This window comes from Eretmochelys imbricata, chromosome 7, assembly GCF_965152235.1.
Source record: "Eretmochelys imbricata isolate rEreImb1 chromosome 7, rEreImb1.hap1, whole genome shotgun sequence".
Lineage (NCBI taxonomy): Eukaryota > Metazoa > Chordata > Testudines > Cheloniidae > Eretmochelys > Eretmochelys imbricata.
Genome location: NC_135578.1, coordinates 85,542,923 through 85,558,524, shown reverse-complemented (window position 1 = coordinate 85,558,524; position 15,602 = coordinate 85,542,923). Strand labels below are relative to the sequence as shown.

General features: G+C 40.8%; 1 protein-coding gene across 6 annotated transcripts in view; it reads left to right on the top strand.

Annotated features, from left to right (window-relative positions):
• MICU1 (mitochondrial calcium uptake 1) overlaps positions 1-15,602 on the top strand; it is a 216,743-nt gene that overhangs the window by 14,162 nt on the left and 186,979 nt on the right. The window contains exon 1 of one of the 6 annotated variants that reach the window (XM_077822072.1): positions 3,631-3,650. The exons of the other annotated variants lie outside the window; for them this stretch is intronic. The gene's annotated coding sequence lies outside the window, so the exon portion shown is untranslated. Of the gene's footprint in view, positions 1-3,630; positions 3,651-15,602 lie in introns of those variants that run through there. 6 annotated transcript variants of the gene reach the window in all.

The following is a 15,602-nucleotide window of genomic DNA, read 5'->3' as shown; positions in this document are numbered from 1 at the left end:
CAATGTGGACACAAGAACAAATGGATATAAACTGGCCATTGGGAAGTTTAGACTTGAAATTAGACGAAGGTTTCTAACCATCAGAGGAGTGAAGTTCTGGAAAAGCCTTCCAAGGGAAGCAGTGGGGGCAAAAGACCTATATGGCTTTAAGATTAAACTCGTTTAGTTTATGGAGGAGATGGTATGATGGGATAACATGATTTTGGCAATTAATTGATCTTTAACTATTCATGGTAAAGAGGCCCAATGGCCTGTGATGGGATGTTAGATGGGGTGGGATCTGAGTTACTACAGAGTTACTACTTCTTTCCTGGGTATCTGGCTGGTGAATCTTGCCCACATGCTCAGGATTCAGCTGATTGCCATATTTGGGGTCGGGAAGGAATTTTCCTCCAGGGCAGATTGGAAGAGGCCCTGGGGTTTTTTCGCCTTCCTCTGTAGCATGGGGCACGGGTCACTTGCTGGAGGATTCTCTGCTCCTTGAAGTCTTTAAACCATGATTTGAGGACTTTAATAGCTCAGACATAGGTGAGAGGTTTATCACAGGAATGGGTGGGTGAGATTCGTTGGCCTACATTGTGCAGGAGGTCAGACTAGATGATCATAATGGTCCCTTCTGACCTTAATATCTATGAGTCTATGTGTAAGACCCTGTTTATTGCCCCTCTCGTTCTCCTTTAGTCTTAGTTTTCCCATTATATACTTTTTATGTATTTGTCCAGTTTCTTTCTGTCCAAATAACTTTGCTGTATTTTCATCGTATATCAGTCTCATGATTCAAAACATTCCCTTAAATTGTTGAATATTCTGGTATCATTTGTTAGTACACATTAAAAAGTATTTTGATGCAACCCCCTCCTCCCCCACTTTATTTATGGCTTAAAACTGCTTGCTTTCTGAATCATCAGTTTGGCTGCAAAAGTCTGTGTGCTATTCATTACTCTCCCCCCCTTACTCTCAACAAGAAATTTTAATTTCATGCTCTGAAGGAAAATGAATGATGTGATTCACTTATCTCATTAATCATTTCTTTACTGACTGACTGAGTCTCTGGAGTTCCCTGTACATCATGTTAAACTCTTAGTAGAATTTCTTCTTGGAGGATTCCCATTTTGCCTTTCTGATATCCAGGTTCATAGGATCCACTGGTTTAGAAAGACATGTCAGCAAACTTTTTCACAGTAGGGCACCTAATTAGGATTCCTCAAATTATGGCAGTTTTGGGACACTATCAGGTTTAAAACTAACTTTTTAAAGACTAAATTTTCTTTACCTCTTATAACAAATATCGTAGCAGATTAGGAAATTGGAAACATCCAAGAAAAAAATGTGACTTCTTATACCATTAATGCTGACTTGTTCCCTCTGAATTTCACTCACTAAGTGAGTTTCCCTTACTTGCTGTCATGCACTAGCACAGTCCTGCAGCGGCTGGCTTGCATGTACTGAAGGGGAATCTTTTTTTAAATCCAGCAAAATATTTTTTAATAGGAAAGAAAACTTCATGGAAATATTTCAGGTGATCTTAGATTTTTGAAAATAACCCCCCTAGCCTAGACCTTAAATTTAGGTCTGTATCTGCTTGGCAGTGTCCCTTTTAATATGAACTTAGTTCCAAATCAGTCTTTTTTTCTGTTTGATTGAGTAGGCGGAGGAGAAGTGTGGTTACATTTCAGATTTATCAGTACTGCTTATTTCAACTGACTTCTTTCTGCTGAAAGGAAAGAGAATAAAACCTACTTTCAAAGAAAATATAAGGATGTTCGTGTTTCAGACAGTGTTCATATCTTGGTCTGTAATTCCTTAAGTGTGAGAGACGCATCATTATCGCTGGTTTAAGAATTTAATCTTAAATTTATATGTAGAAGTTGCGTTAAATGTATTTGGATGAATTTGCTTTGTTCATTGCAATGTAATTGTAGTCAAGTCAAATACTTCTCCCGCTGGACTGGGCTCTGTTGTCAGAACATAATTTTTTTTTCTTTAAAGTTTTCCACTGTTGCTACCAGTGGTGCTGCTCGTAGTTTATACTTATGTTTCCATTACCACCATCACCAGTGTTTTAACACTGCTACCCAGAATAAGTATTATTGCAATGGTGCACAAGCATTCTGTGTTTATGGATAGGTGGTGTGTTACAGGTAGCATGCTAGAAGGTTGCAATCGTGATGGTAATGCGAACGTATTTTAGTGTAGACAAGATTTCACTTAGTTACTGTTCAGCATCACTCATTTGGAAATTGGGTCTGTCCTATATATCCCTTTGCTCTCTTCTTGTCCTTAGAGGTTAGGTATTTTCGATGCATCATTAGGACTGTGCTTTTAGAGTGACATGCCTCATGAAAGACAAGACGTTAGTTTGTCTCTTTTAGCTGGAGAATCTTAGCAAAGTAGTTTTCAGATGTCTTCACTCACTGTCTCCTCTTAGATGTTGAAGACTGTGTAACCTCTTTGTGATGGTTGGTTTGAAATTCTCATCCTAAAGCCTAAGGGATTGTAGCAAAACAAGATCTATTAAAAATACGTAGAGAAAATTGGATTAAACCAAACTGTAGACTGTGATATGCTCTGCAGAAAATCATCTAGATAGGTGTGCCTTCATGGTGTTTTAAAAAAAGCAGGGTGGATTTGATTTTAAATCACTAGTCAGGAAGACTCAATTTAATCATGGATTTCTATGTAAAAGTGCATTCTTGTTGGTTGTTATAACCTTAATACATATGCTTCAGAACTAAGAGATAGATGTAGGTTTCATTTTTAGAGGGTATACACTATACATTTTTAAACAGTTATTTATTTTGAAAACTTTACAAATTTAGTTTTACAGCTATATCAGAAAATGAATGATTTGTTATTTCATTTACCAAAGGTAATTGAAGCAGATATTTATGAAGTCATTGGGAGGTGAGCTATCGCCAATTCAACAGGTTAATCATTAATATTTGGAGGATTTTCTTGCCATGCTGTATTAGGAGGAGAACATCACCAGACAGACATTTAAATTGTTTTATTTAACTAAAACAACGTTATGTATTCTGGATTTTTTTCTTCAACAGCAAACATAGAATATTTCAGCAAAACAAGTATATGAATTTTTGAATTTAGTTAAACGTTCAAGTTTTTTTTAAAATTAGGTTTGTTTTTGTTAAAATTGTTTAACTAAAATACTTAAATGAAATATTTTTTAAACATAAAAATGTAAATCGTCTATGTAAGCCAGGTCAACATGAGAAACTTAAAATATTGGCTTCTGCAGCTAACTCAGTCGTCTTCACGTTCAAGTTTTTCTGCTTTTTCAGGTCCCTAACGATTTCTCAATTTGGAACGAATTAGTCCAAAGGAAGAAAATATTCTTTCTACACCGGCAGAAGAAGTTACTGCTGTTAAAAGTGAGATTATCACTTCAACGGTCTCTGAATCCAAATGCTTAAGTGACTTCCACCCGTTCACTGGTGTGACTTTCTTTAAAACATCATCAGCAAACATATATTTCTTGAACGATTCTTATTCCCAAACTGGGTCTTTCTTATGGCCTGCTGCCATTATAGGTTTTCCCTTATAGTGAGAGAATGGTATGGTAGATCTCAAATCAATGAAGGCTACACTCAGAAAGACACCCCCTCCCCCCGCACATCCGTCTTCAGGGTCAGGTGAGCATTATCTTATTGTAGTCCCTAACTGACCAAGGGAAGGGGGGTGGGGGCTGACTCACTTGAGAGTCCAACAGATCCTTTGGTGCTGCCTAGGCCAGTGTCCTTTGTCTCTGTGAGGCTGGGCTGGGTTTGTCCAATACATGCCCTGATGAGGTGTGAACTGCCCCTCTGCTCTTGGAGAGTTTTTGCCTGAGCTTGTTTTAAACCACGAGGACATATTTTCAGCCTCATAACTATACACATGAAATTACAACCTATAACGTTACTATAACAACAATACTCAGGGCATCATGAGCCTTCTGAAGACACCTGACATGAAAAACTTTGCATTGGATACCACACAATCATTTTATAAGGTTGAACATGGGGGTGGAGGGTGTTTCCCCGAGGTACAGTGTGTCAGAATGGGTTGCTGCACTTGAGGCCAAAGCCTCAGCAGTGCTTGTGGTTCCCCCAGGAGCATGCCATGTGGTCGTGCTACTGGTGTTGGGAATGGGGCAGGGGTGGCTTCTGCTCCTTGGAGCCCAAGCTGGCAATTGACCCCTTCCCCCATTCCCTGGGCAGCTCTAACAGCCCACATCTGCTTCTGCTGCCCATGGGAACCAGGGTGAGTCTACAGAAATCTGAGGCTCTAAGCAGCTGCTTCGTCTGCTTCTAGCTAGAGTTGCTTCTTTGTGTAAGGTCTTTCAGTTCTAACTGCCAGGATAGTTTGATCTTCCCTCCACGACCTCACCTGCCATGGTATTTACCCAAATGTACCCTCTAAGGAGGAGGAATCTCATATGAAATGGCCATTGTACGTGTCCCAGATCCATTCAGGATTGCCTTAATTGCCTTGCATGCAAGGTCTTGGCTTCTGTTTTTCCTGTAACATTTTAACACTTTCCAAGTTCTTGGGAAGCTGTAGACACATGGTACTTTTTTCCTTAACATCTTATCTAGACTGGGGATTTCAGCCGTCAGTGGCTGACCACCAGCATTAATCTGTAGCAGTGTTGCCAATCTTAAAAGTTCAGAGGTTGCATATCAGCTCCCTCTTTGTAAGAGTGTCTTAAAAATGAGATTTTTTAAAAAAATATAGGTGTTTATTTTATTTCCGTTCTGTTTTTGGAGCCTTGAGGGGCACTCCAATCAGGCATACAACTGCACATTCAAGTTATTTAAATATCTGTCTGTGTGCTGTCAGGCTTTAGAATTAACACACTAATGTGATGAATGAAGGCATTTCATACCTCAGTTTGACTGTCTAAAACAGGCCCCGGTTGTATGCTTTTCAAAAATAGTCTCAGCAACCTTAAAATTAAGGTTTGCATGCTACAGAATCTGAATCTCTCCTGGGAGGCAGGTCTAGGCTTTGACTGACCCAGTTTAGAGAGTGTTAAGCACAGTACAGTATATTCTGCTGCCTTTGCAAAAGCCAAAGCACTTGGTGTTTGGCTTCAGAATACTCCGAGTCCAAGTAAGCTCTTTGGCCAATATTTCTCATGTTAAGTGCAAAACACAATGCACTAAGCAATTAGGCCTATCAGTTTTCTTGATTCTATAGGGAGCTTTTTGTTAATGTTTAGTATAGTTCTTGTCTAAAAAAGTTTGATAACTAAAATAATATGTAGCTGGAATGTCAAAATGCTGAGAGTTCGGAGTGTACTTTTAACTTCATAAAGGACCTATTTTCTTCCCTTGTATACACAGCGAATCACTAACTTATAAAACAGAAGACACTTGCAGATTTTACAAATTTAACTTTTGTTTTCATACACACTACTTCAAAGCATGGGTTCTAAACCTGGGAGTTGTGATGATGATTCCTGTGGTGATATGCTTCCCACGCTCCTAAAAGGGAAAAGGGTCCTGGTTAGATGACGGCAGATTCCTGTGACCTCTTGATGGCAGCTAGCAGAGGATGTATTGGGTGCATAGGGTTTCACAGGGCTCTCTTGGTTTTGATATCTACACAATAGTTAACCAAAGTGTGGCAGGTGACGTCTATTCCGAAAGCCAGTAGCCTACTGGTTGACATAATCATTATGAAATATATGTACAGCTAATATTTAAGGAGCTCTGTATCTATACTAATCATTGTGTTCTTAAGGTCTTGGGGTTAAAGCAGGTCACTAGGAGGTGATATACTTCAGAAATGTTCCTTTCAGGCAGGAGGGAAAACACCTTCTGGCCATTTGTGTATTGGTATGCCTGTTTGCATACTGAGCCAAGTGTGGACTGAGACCGTGAAATCTACAAAAACGGAAATCTACAGGAATAAACAAATGAGGGGCGGGGTATCCAGTTTATGAATAAAACAAACTGACAATATGTTTGTCTCATGAAAAGAGGGTCACGGTCAGCCTGGCTGTAAAGTGCTGCAGGTATTTTGGATGAGCAATACTCTACAAGACGTGAGAGTATCTTGTTAACTAAGTCTACACTCTAGAATGCGTGTTATGATTTTATTTTATATACATTTGTTTCCATCTAGCAACTGAGCTATGTGTGTTAAAGTATTTTTTATTTGATTTCTTTTGTTTCTGGGCTTTGCAGGTCCTGCTTTTCTCACCAATATAACTAGCGCACAAGTTTTTGTTTTAGCATAAATAGAAGCCAGAAAATATTTGAGAAGTGGGCAAGGAGCTCTCCTTGATGGCTAAGCACTACTTCCCTCTGTATTAAAATGGAAAAGGTCATCTGCAGAATTGCATATTGTAAATACAGTAATCATGTTGCATTTACTAACACCATCTTAAATTATTAAAACTAAAATTAGTACAAATCTGATGTATTTTTTACTAGTCTGCATTCCTCTCAGCTTGGACACTGAAAATCAAGTCACTTTCAGTTTTGTTTGTAGCTGGATTTACTTTCTGGTTCTCTGTGCAGCAGTGTTTGGGTTCCTCAGTCTTTTTCTTTTAGTGTTAAGTGGTGCAAGGATTAAGCACTATGAGAATAGCCTCGATTTAGAAAAAGAAGTGGCATCAATGATTTTTGCTCAAATTAGTGAGGAAATTAATACATGGATTCTTTCTTTCTGCATGATCAGTAGTTAGATATTCTGGACACCTATTTGGACTGCTTTCAAGAAATAAGTGGCTGATCAGTGGGTATGGAGGTGAGAACCAATCACAGCTATTATGTAACATAGTCAGATAAATCTTCGGGAAGTTGCTTAAAATGCTTTACTTATTTGATCAGAAAGTTAAAACCAGTTTAAATGTGAAAAATAAATATGATGCACATGCTAAATAGAGAGGAAAATAAATACCTATGAATCTTATTTATACCAGACCAACAATTGGACAAAACAGGTTTCGAAGTTAGCTACATCTTCACTATTTTATTCCCACATTAGATGTCATCTTATGATAAATTGATCCATTTAATAACCAAGTGTTTCCTTTAAATACTTTTAATGAAATAAATACTATTTGGAATTGTGTGATTCTGGGAGATGAAAGTCTCCCATCTATAGATTGAAGGACAAGTGCTACTAATGGTGGGGCCCAGATATTCCTGGATGTGATAGCCAACAGATTTCTTCACCAAATTGTCACCAAACCAACAAGAGATGGTACCATTTTAGATTTAGTATTGGTAAGCAGCAAGGACATCATAGAAGAACTGGTTGTAGAGGACAACCTTGGTTCAAGTTATGAGCCAATTCAGTTTAAACTAAATGGAAGGATAAACAAAAATAGGTCTGCAACTAGGGTCCTTGATTTGAAAAGGACCAATGTTAAAAAATCAAGGGAATTAGTTAGGGAAGTGGAGTGGACTGAAGAACTTGAGGAGCTGAATGTGGAGGAGGCTTGGAATTAGTTTCTGCAACTTTGACTTAAAGTATCATAAGTCTGCATCCCAAACAAGGAGAAAATATTTGTAGGGAAATGAATGAACAAGCATCTCAAACAGGTTATTAAGAGAAAGCAGAAAGCCTACAAGGAGTGGAAGGCGGGATGGATCAGCAAGGAAAGCTATCTCTTGCATGTCAGAAAGTGTAGGAAAAAAGCAACAACTGCCAAAAGCCCAGCAGATTTGGGCCTTGCAAAGGAAATTAAAACCAATAGTAAAAGGTTCGTTAGCCATATAAACAAAAAGAAAACAAGGAAAGAGGAAGCGGGACTGCTAAAAACTGATGGGATGAAGATTAAAGATAATCTAGGCATGGCCCAACACCTCAACAAAATGTTTGCCTGTTTTTATGTTTTTAATAAGGGTAACAATGAGCTTTGGGTTAGTGGCAGGGTGTCTAATGGAAATGAGGCTGTGCAAGTCAAACTCAAAAAGCTTAATAGGACTGAATCAGGAGGTCTGGATGTTCTCCATCCAAAAATATTAAAGGAACTGGCACATGAAATTGCAAGCCCAAGAGCAAGGATTTTTAATGAATCTGTAAACTCAGGGGTTGTCCTCTATGACTGGAGAATTGCTAGTATAGTACCTATATCTAAGAAAGGAAAATATGATCTGGGAAATTGCAGGTCTGTTAGTTTGACTTCAATAATATGCTAGGTCTTGGAACAAATTTTGAAAGCGAAAGTAAATAAGGGCATATAAGTAAGCAGTAATTAGGATAAAATGCAACATGGATTTACAAAAGGTAGATCATGCCAGACCAACCTGATCTTTCTTTGAGAAGATTATTGATTGATTTGTTTATTTTTAAGACACAAGAAATGCAGTAGATCTAATCTACCTGGATTTCAGTAAAGCTTTCTGCTACAGTTCCACATTGGAAATTATTAGTTAGATTGGAGAAGATAGGTATTAGGTGGTGTCAGGGTTTCCTCCCCACTCTGAACTCTAGGGTACAGATGTGGGGACCCGCATGAAAGACCCCCTAAGCTTATTTCTACCAGCTTTGGTTAAAACTTCCCCAAGGCACAAATTCTTTGCCCTTGGACGGTACGCTGCCACCACCAAGTGATTTAACAAGAATCAGGGAAAGGACCACTTGGAGTTCCTATTCCCCCCAAGCCCTTACACCCCCTTTCCTGGGGAGGCTTTAGAATAATATCCTAACCAATTGGTTACAAAGTGATCACAGACCCAAACCCCTGGGTCTTAGGACAATAGAGAAATCAGTCCGCTTCTTAAAAGAAGCGTTTTATTTTTTTTAAAAAAAAGGTAAAAATCACCTCTTTAAAATCAGGATGGAAAATAACTTTACAGGGTAACAAAAGATTCAAAAACACAGCAAAACTTCGTCTAGGCTTAGTTTCAGAGTTACAGAAAGCAGGAATAAACTTTCCTCCAGCAAAGGAAAAATTCACAAGCAAAACAAAAGATAATCTAACATGCCTTACCTGGCTTTTACTTATCAATTTTTGTAATATGAGAGACTTTTAGGATGGTTTATAGGAGAAGGAGTTTTCTCACCTGATGCTTCTCTGCTTCCCAAGAGAACACACAAAAACAAAGCCTTCCCCCTGCCCAAGATTTGAAAGTATCTTCTTTCCCCATTGGTCCTTTTGGTCGGGGCCATCCAGGTTATCCGAGCTTCTTAACCCCTTACAGGTAAGGAGGAATTCTAGGCTACCCTTAATTGTATGGTTATGACAGATGGTTAAGGAACTGGTTAGGCATTTCCCCGCAGCTCAGATCAGTAGAGACTCTGGTTGTATTTCATATTCCTCTTCAGCATGGAGCCCATGTCACTTGCAGGTTTGAACTAGAGTAAATGGTAGACAGTAACTTTTAAGTCTTTAAATGAACATTTGAGGACTTCAGTAGCTCAGCCAGAGTTTATGGGTCTTTTACAGGAATGGGTGTGTGAGGTGGCCTGCGATGTGCAGGGCAGACTAGCTGATCACAATGGTCCCTTCTGGCCTTAAATTCTGAGTCTAAATGTTGATGGCATAAAAACTGGTATTCAATGGGTAACTCTCTGGCGCATCATTATATTAAATAAACCACCAGGTGCCATCTGTTACCAAGCCTATTTAAATATCTTGATCACTCACTTATAACATGCCAGTACCACCTGTTTGGAAAAAGGTGAACTAATTGAAAGGTGAGTATCTTGATCGTCTGGAATCTTGGAATGTACCTTGTATGTATGTCTTTATTTGTATACTTGGCCATCAATGTATATGTGGCTTACAAAGCTTAATAAACAAGTTAAAAGATGTGATCTGTAACCGCTTAGGAGGATGATGTAAACTAACTAGACACGTACTACCTTCTGAATTAATTTCTGTAGGTTTAAGAGAGGGTAAGGTTCATAGTCATTAAACCTCCTCTCCATACAGAGATTTCATTTCATTTTCTATTTTATTTTGTAACATTTCAGATTTGGATAATGTTCACATTTAAACGCCTTAAAATATTTGAGCATTGTTGATATTTGATCAGTGTTTGATGATTGGTCAATCGACCAGTTGTTTTCGTATTTGGTCAAATGCCCAACACTACTTTGTGTGCATCAGAAACAAGATTGTGACTCCCGCAGTATGGATCATCTAAAGCTTAGCGGTATTGTGGACGCGATGCTCTAAATCTCTCAAAGATTGGGGGTGTGCAATCTTTCATATATACTTAGTAAATCATGGAGGAAAAAGCATTGAAAATAAGGTTGTTTGTTCTAAGCTACTGTATGAACATGACCTTTTAATTATTAAAGGCCAGAAATAAGGTTGAATGAGGGGGAAGAGAGTGTAGAGGGTAAAATATCTCTGGTGAAGGGGTAAAGGAAATCCTTCAAGCTTCCACTCAAACCACTGATCTCCCATTTCTAGCGCTGAGGTTGGGAAAGAAAGACAAATCCACTCCTCAGTGATGGTTAAAAGTAACTTGCCAACCTGTGGCTTGGGTTCCTGATATAGATCAGATAGTCTACAACCCATCAATCCACAACATATACTATCAGTCAATTTGAATTTTGCTCTCAAATAAATGGAATTCCCTTTTTGAAATGAATATGATGAAATAATAAACCAAAACTCCCATCACAAAATCAATTACTTCCGCTAGAAAATTTCATCTTCATTCTGAAATCTAATTCAGGTACCTCTGTACATTACTTACTTTATTAATGTGGGTAATCCTTTCTCTGAAAATATGACAGCACCAGTCATGCTGAAAATCCTGACTTGTGGGAAAGTGTGTAGCTGCACTTACTGAAAGTCACTCTTGGAAAACACAGATCTATACATCTTAACAGCTAGAATTCATCTCTGGAACAGAGCATGTTACATTGGTACGTTGACACAAACCACTACCAGTGAAAGAGAGATTAGTACATGAAAAGTATTGAGAAGGACAAATGATTTGTTTAAAAAAAATCACTTGGCGTTAATCTGTGGTCTTTTGCAGTGATTCTTTCTTTAATCTGCAAATACTGAAATGCACAAGCCATACACACCTAATGAAAGCTATCAAGGTTATTGTTAAGGAGATCACTTCACAGACCCTTCAGTTGAAATTGTGAAACCTATTATTTTTCAGCAAAGGTCAATACAAATCTTCTGGATAGATGACTTAAAGAAAAATGTTGACCTAAATGAAGAATGTGTTCCTGTAAATGTTTAATTTAGCTATTTCAATAGGAAATGGCATTTATTTTGAAAACCACACAGGTCTGGTGTTGTAATTTTGGTGGGGGCAATATTTAAATCTACAATAAATGCATCAGCACTAGATGGGGAAAGAAAATAACTTGCATCTCCATCTTTTAAGTTTGCCTTCCCTGAAAACGACTACTAAACACAGCAGTCCTAGTAATGTGCCCTTTTCAAGGGTTGGAGGTCAAGCTCTTTGGGCCGGGACTGTCTGTTCAGTGTTTGTTCAGTACCTAGCACAACGAGGTCCTGATCCAGGGGTGGGCAAACTTTTTGCCCCGTGGGCCACATTGGGGAATAGAAATTGGATGGAGGGCCATGAATGCTCACAAAATTGGGGTTGGGGTTTGGACTCTGGGGTGGAGCTGGGGATGAGGAGTTTCGGGTGTAGGATGGTGCTCTAGGAAGGGACTGAGGGGCTCGGAGGGTGGGAGGGGGATCAGGGCGTTGTGGCATGGGGAGAGGCCCCAATTTTGGTCCTTGCTGTAGGCACTCTCACAATGATGCAAAAAGCCTTCATGTGTTGTTTTTGGGAAGCAGGTAGAAAGAGACCGACTCATGCTATGGGCTATATCCTAATTGTAAATGCACTAAACTGCAAGTCCAGAGGCCTTGAGTTCTAGTTCTAGCTCTTTTAGTGACAGATGTTCATATTTCTATGCACTTCCTAGTGCTTCTGAGTTCAGGTTTCCAGCCTTATGGATTGTGTGTAAATGTTCACCAATTTTACTGAAAACAGAGAGCTTGCATGAGGACACTTCAGACGGAGCTTGGAACTAGGAATTACCAGGTCTAATATAACTGAGTCACGCCTCTTCCAGTTAACGCAGTCTTTCAGAAGGAACATATCAAATTAGATTTATGTATAATCCACACTAACCTGGTATGGATCTGTTCCACCCAGCTAGACTACGTGTGTTCATGCCTCTTTGCTACTGACTCCATCCTAAGAGATCTGGTTCTTTCCCTCGAGTGGTAGAAGCTCATGCTTTTATATCCAGAAGTTCCAGGTTCAGTCCCTGCAGATGACCCAAATGGAGAGTTGTTCCATTAGGCTATGTTGTCTGCAACCAGAAGTCCATAATCTACTCTTAGAGCCAAAAATAGAAACCATGTTTTCCACTGCTGTCTCAGAAATAATTGAGTATCAGAGGGGTAGCCATGTTAGTCTGGATCTGTAAAAGCAGCAAAGAGTCTTGAGTTGCTGCTTTTTCAGAAATAATTGTGTAACCTACTGGCAATGTGTGTTGTGCGCACTGCATGGTCTGGTCCACGTAGAGGATAATGACATGCTTTCCCCCTCCAGTTATTCATGGGTGAAGTAAAAATTTGTGCTGTGGATCTGCATGTTGTGGGTGCAGACACTGCTGGTTACACATGGGGGTGAAAATAAATGTATAAAAGTTTGCAGTAAAACGTATTTAGAAGTCAATTTGCATGTTTCATTATTATTATTTGTATTACTTAATGGAAGCTGTCACTTTTTAAGAACAAGGTGCGGCTGTCTGAGTGTGTGAGATTGAGAGCAACATATGAGAGACTTTGCCTGTGGAAGACTGCCTCTGTATGCTCTAAAAATGTCAAAACTCAGTTTAATAAATGTCTTTTCAGAAAGCAAGACTCATTCTTGAAGGTGTAATGTTAGCGTTGTTGGGGGACCGGATGCCTCTGGGTATTGCTGGTGAGCTACAGGGCCTTTTACCTGTAAATGATCAGTTTGATTCTTTCCCAGTTTAACAGGGATTAAAAAGTGTTGCCATCTAACAGATGAGTGGTAGCCCCAAGGTGAGATGAGTTGGTAGAGTCTCAGTTCGAGCTCCCATGTCACAAAGGCACCATCACACTTTGCACTTTGTGAACTTTGAATGGTGGGAACTATTTGTTCCTATGTGTTTGTACAGTGCTGAGCAGAATGGATCTTCTTGGATCCACTAGTGAGAGCTCCTTCAGCAGGGGTTAAAATCCACTCTTGTGAATTTGTAGTGAATAAAGAGAGAGCACTGAAATTGTCCTACATGCACTGGTGGTGGGCAGGGGGAATTTAAAAATCTTTTTAAAAAAAATCTCATGATTTGGGGGATCTGACTCCCTGATTTTTGAATTTTTGGGGTTAGCAATTTTGGGAGAAGCAGTTTTTCTCTGTTCTTTTTTGTGCCCCCTGAAGCACTGAAGGATCAAGTCTGCACTCAGCACATAGTGATTCTCCATTGGAGCAGGCGAGAGGAGGAAAGTCAACCTTATGGTGCCGATGAGACTTTAATTATTTCTTCTCTGCTCCTGCCAGTGCTGCTGAGTGTGTACTTTGCATAGTACCACCACAGGCATCAACTATTTTCTCTCCTGTGTATGGCACCTGCAGAGCAACTTTCTACAGATGCATATGTAGGTCCATAAGCCGTTTCAAGGCCTCTTCTGTGACACTGTGAATATCATCCAATTCGCTTTTGAATCCATAGTTGGGGCACTGCATTTTGATGTGTTCAATGGTTTAGATGTTCAGCACAGCGGCACAAAGAGGAGTCTTTGATTTTCCACTTGTGCATCTATAGACACACATTTTTTTTTTTCATAAAATCATAGAAATGTAGGGCTGGAAGGGACCTCGAGAAGTCAAGTCCAGCCCTCTGAGCTGTGGCAGGACGAAATAAATCTAGACCATCTCTGACTGGTGTTTGTCCAACTTGTTTTTAAAAGCTTCCAATGATACAGATCCCAAGACTTCCCTTGGAAGCCTATTCCATGGCTTAATTATCCTTTTTGTAAGAATTATAGTCAGAAAGTTTTTACTAATATGTAGTCTAAATCTATTTTGCTGCAGATTAAGCCCATTACTTCTTGTCCTACTTTCAGTGGATATAGAGAAGAATTAATCACTGTTCTTTATAACAGTCCTTAACATATTGGAAGACTGTTATCAGATCGCCCCTCGGTTGTCTTTTCTCAAGACTAAACATGCACAGTATTTTTACCATTTCATCAGCGGTCAGCTTTTCTAAATCCTTTTATCATTTTTGTTGCTCTTTGCTGGACTCTTCCCAATTTGTCCACATCCTTCCTAAATTGTGGTGCCCAGAATTAGACACAGTACTCCAGCTGGGGACTCCCCATTGCTGAGTAGAGTGGGGCAATTACTTTCTGTGTCTTACATAAAACATTCCTGTTAATACACCCCAGAATCATATTAGTCTTTTTTGCAGCTGCATCACATCGGCAACTCATATGCAGTTTGTGGTCCACTATAACCCCCTGTAGCGGGGTGGTTACCCCGCTCCTGCCCTGAAGGGCTTAAAACAGCCCTGTGGCAGGGGAGAAGCTGGGCTGATTGGGAAAACAGCCACAGCTGTTGCTAGTGCAATCCGGGCCCAGCTGGCCCTTATAAGAGGGCAGTGGGCCAGAAGGAGGGACATATTCTCTCTAGCTTCCTTGAGAGAGAAGGACCTGGCTGCCTCTGAGCTGAGAAGGGTACCTAAGGTGGAGCCGGGCTGGGGAAGGGCAGAGGGAGCTGGGGAGCTCCAGCCTAGCAAAACCCCAGGCTGCATGCCTAATTAAAGGCCTACAAAAGGTACTGGGGTTGCAGAGAGGCAGCCCAGAGATGGCAGAGGCAGCTGGTCCCACCCCCCCTTGCCAATGGTGAGTGGTTTATAGACTGCAGTCTGCCCCAGAGAGTGGGGGCTAGATGGTGACTGGCAGTAGCCACTGAGGTAAGGTGGGGATAGAGGGTTAGGGGTTCCCCTGGGTGGGGAGACCCCAATTGTGGGTTGTTTCTGGGTGGCAGAACCCAGATGTAGAACGGGCACCAGGGTCTGTGAGGGAGACGGGGGCCAGCGGCGGGCGAAACACTGGCCTGAAGGGGGCGTGCCACTCTGAAAGAGCTGATTCCCTAGATGACCAGCAGGAGGCGCCGCGCTGGTGAGTCATCACCCTGCCACACCCCCAAATCCTTCTCAACAGTACTGCCGCCTAGGGCATGGCTACACTTGCAGATGTAGAGCGCTGTCAGTTAAACCAGCCCTGACCCCTTCACCCCCCCACAACCCCAGCCCTGACTCTGGCATCCCCCACACATACCCAGCCCCCTGCCCTGAGCACCAAACGGGAGCTCCTGCACACACACACACTCACTCACTCACTCACTCACTCACTCACTCACTCACTCACTCACTCACACTCTCTCTCTCTCTCTCCCACATTCCCACCTGCACCCCTCACACCAAATGGGAGCTGCCCAGGTAAGTGCTCCACACCCAAACCTTCTGCCCCATCCCTGAGCCCCCTCCCTCATTCTAGCTCCTGGCCAGACCCTGCACCCCAACCTACTCCTTCATCCCCAGCCCTGGTCTCAGCGCACTCCCACGCTCATTTCAGTGCAGAGAGAGAGAAAGAGAACGGCTAGAACCAG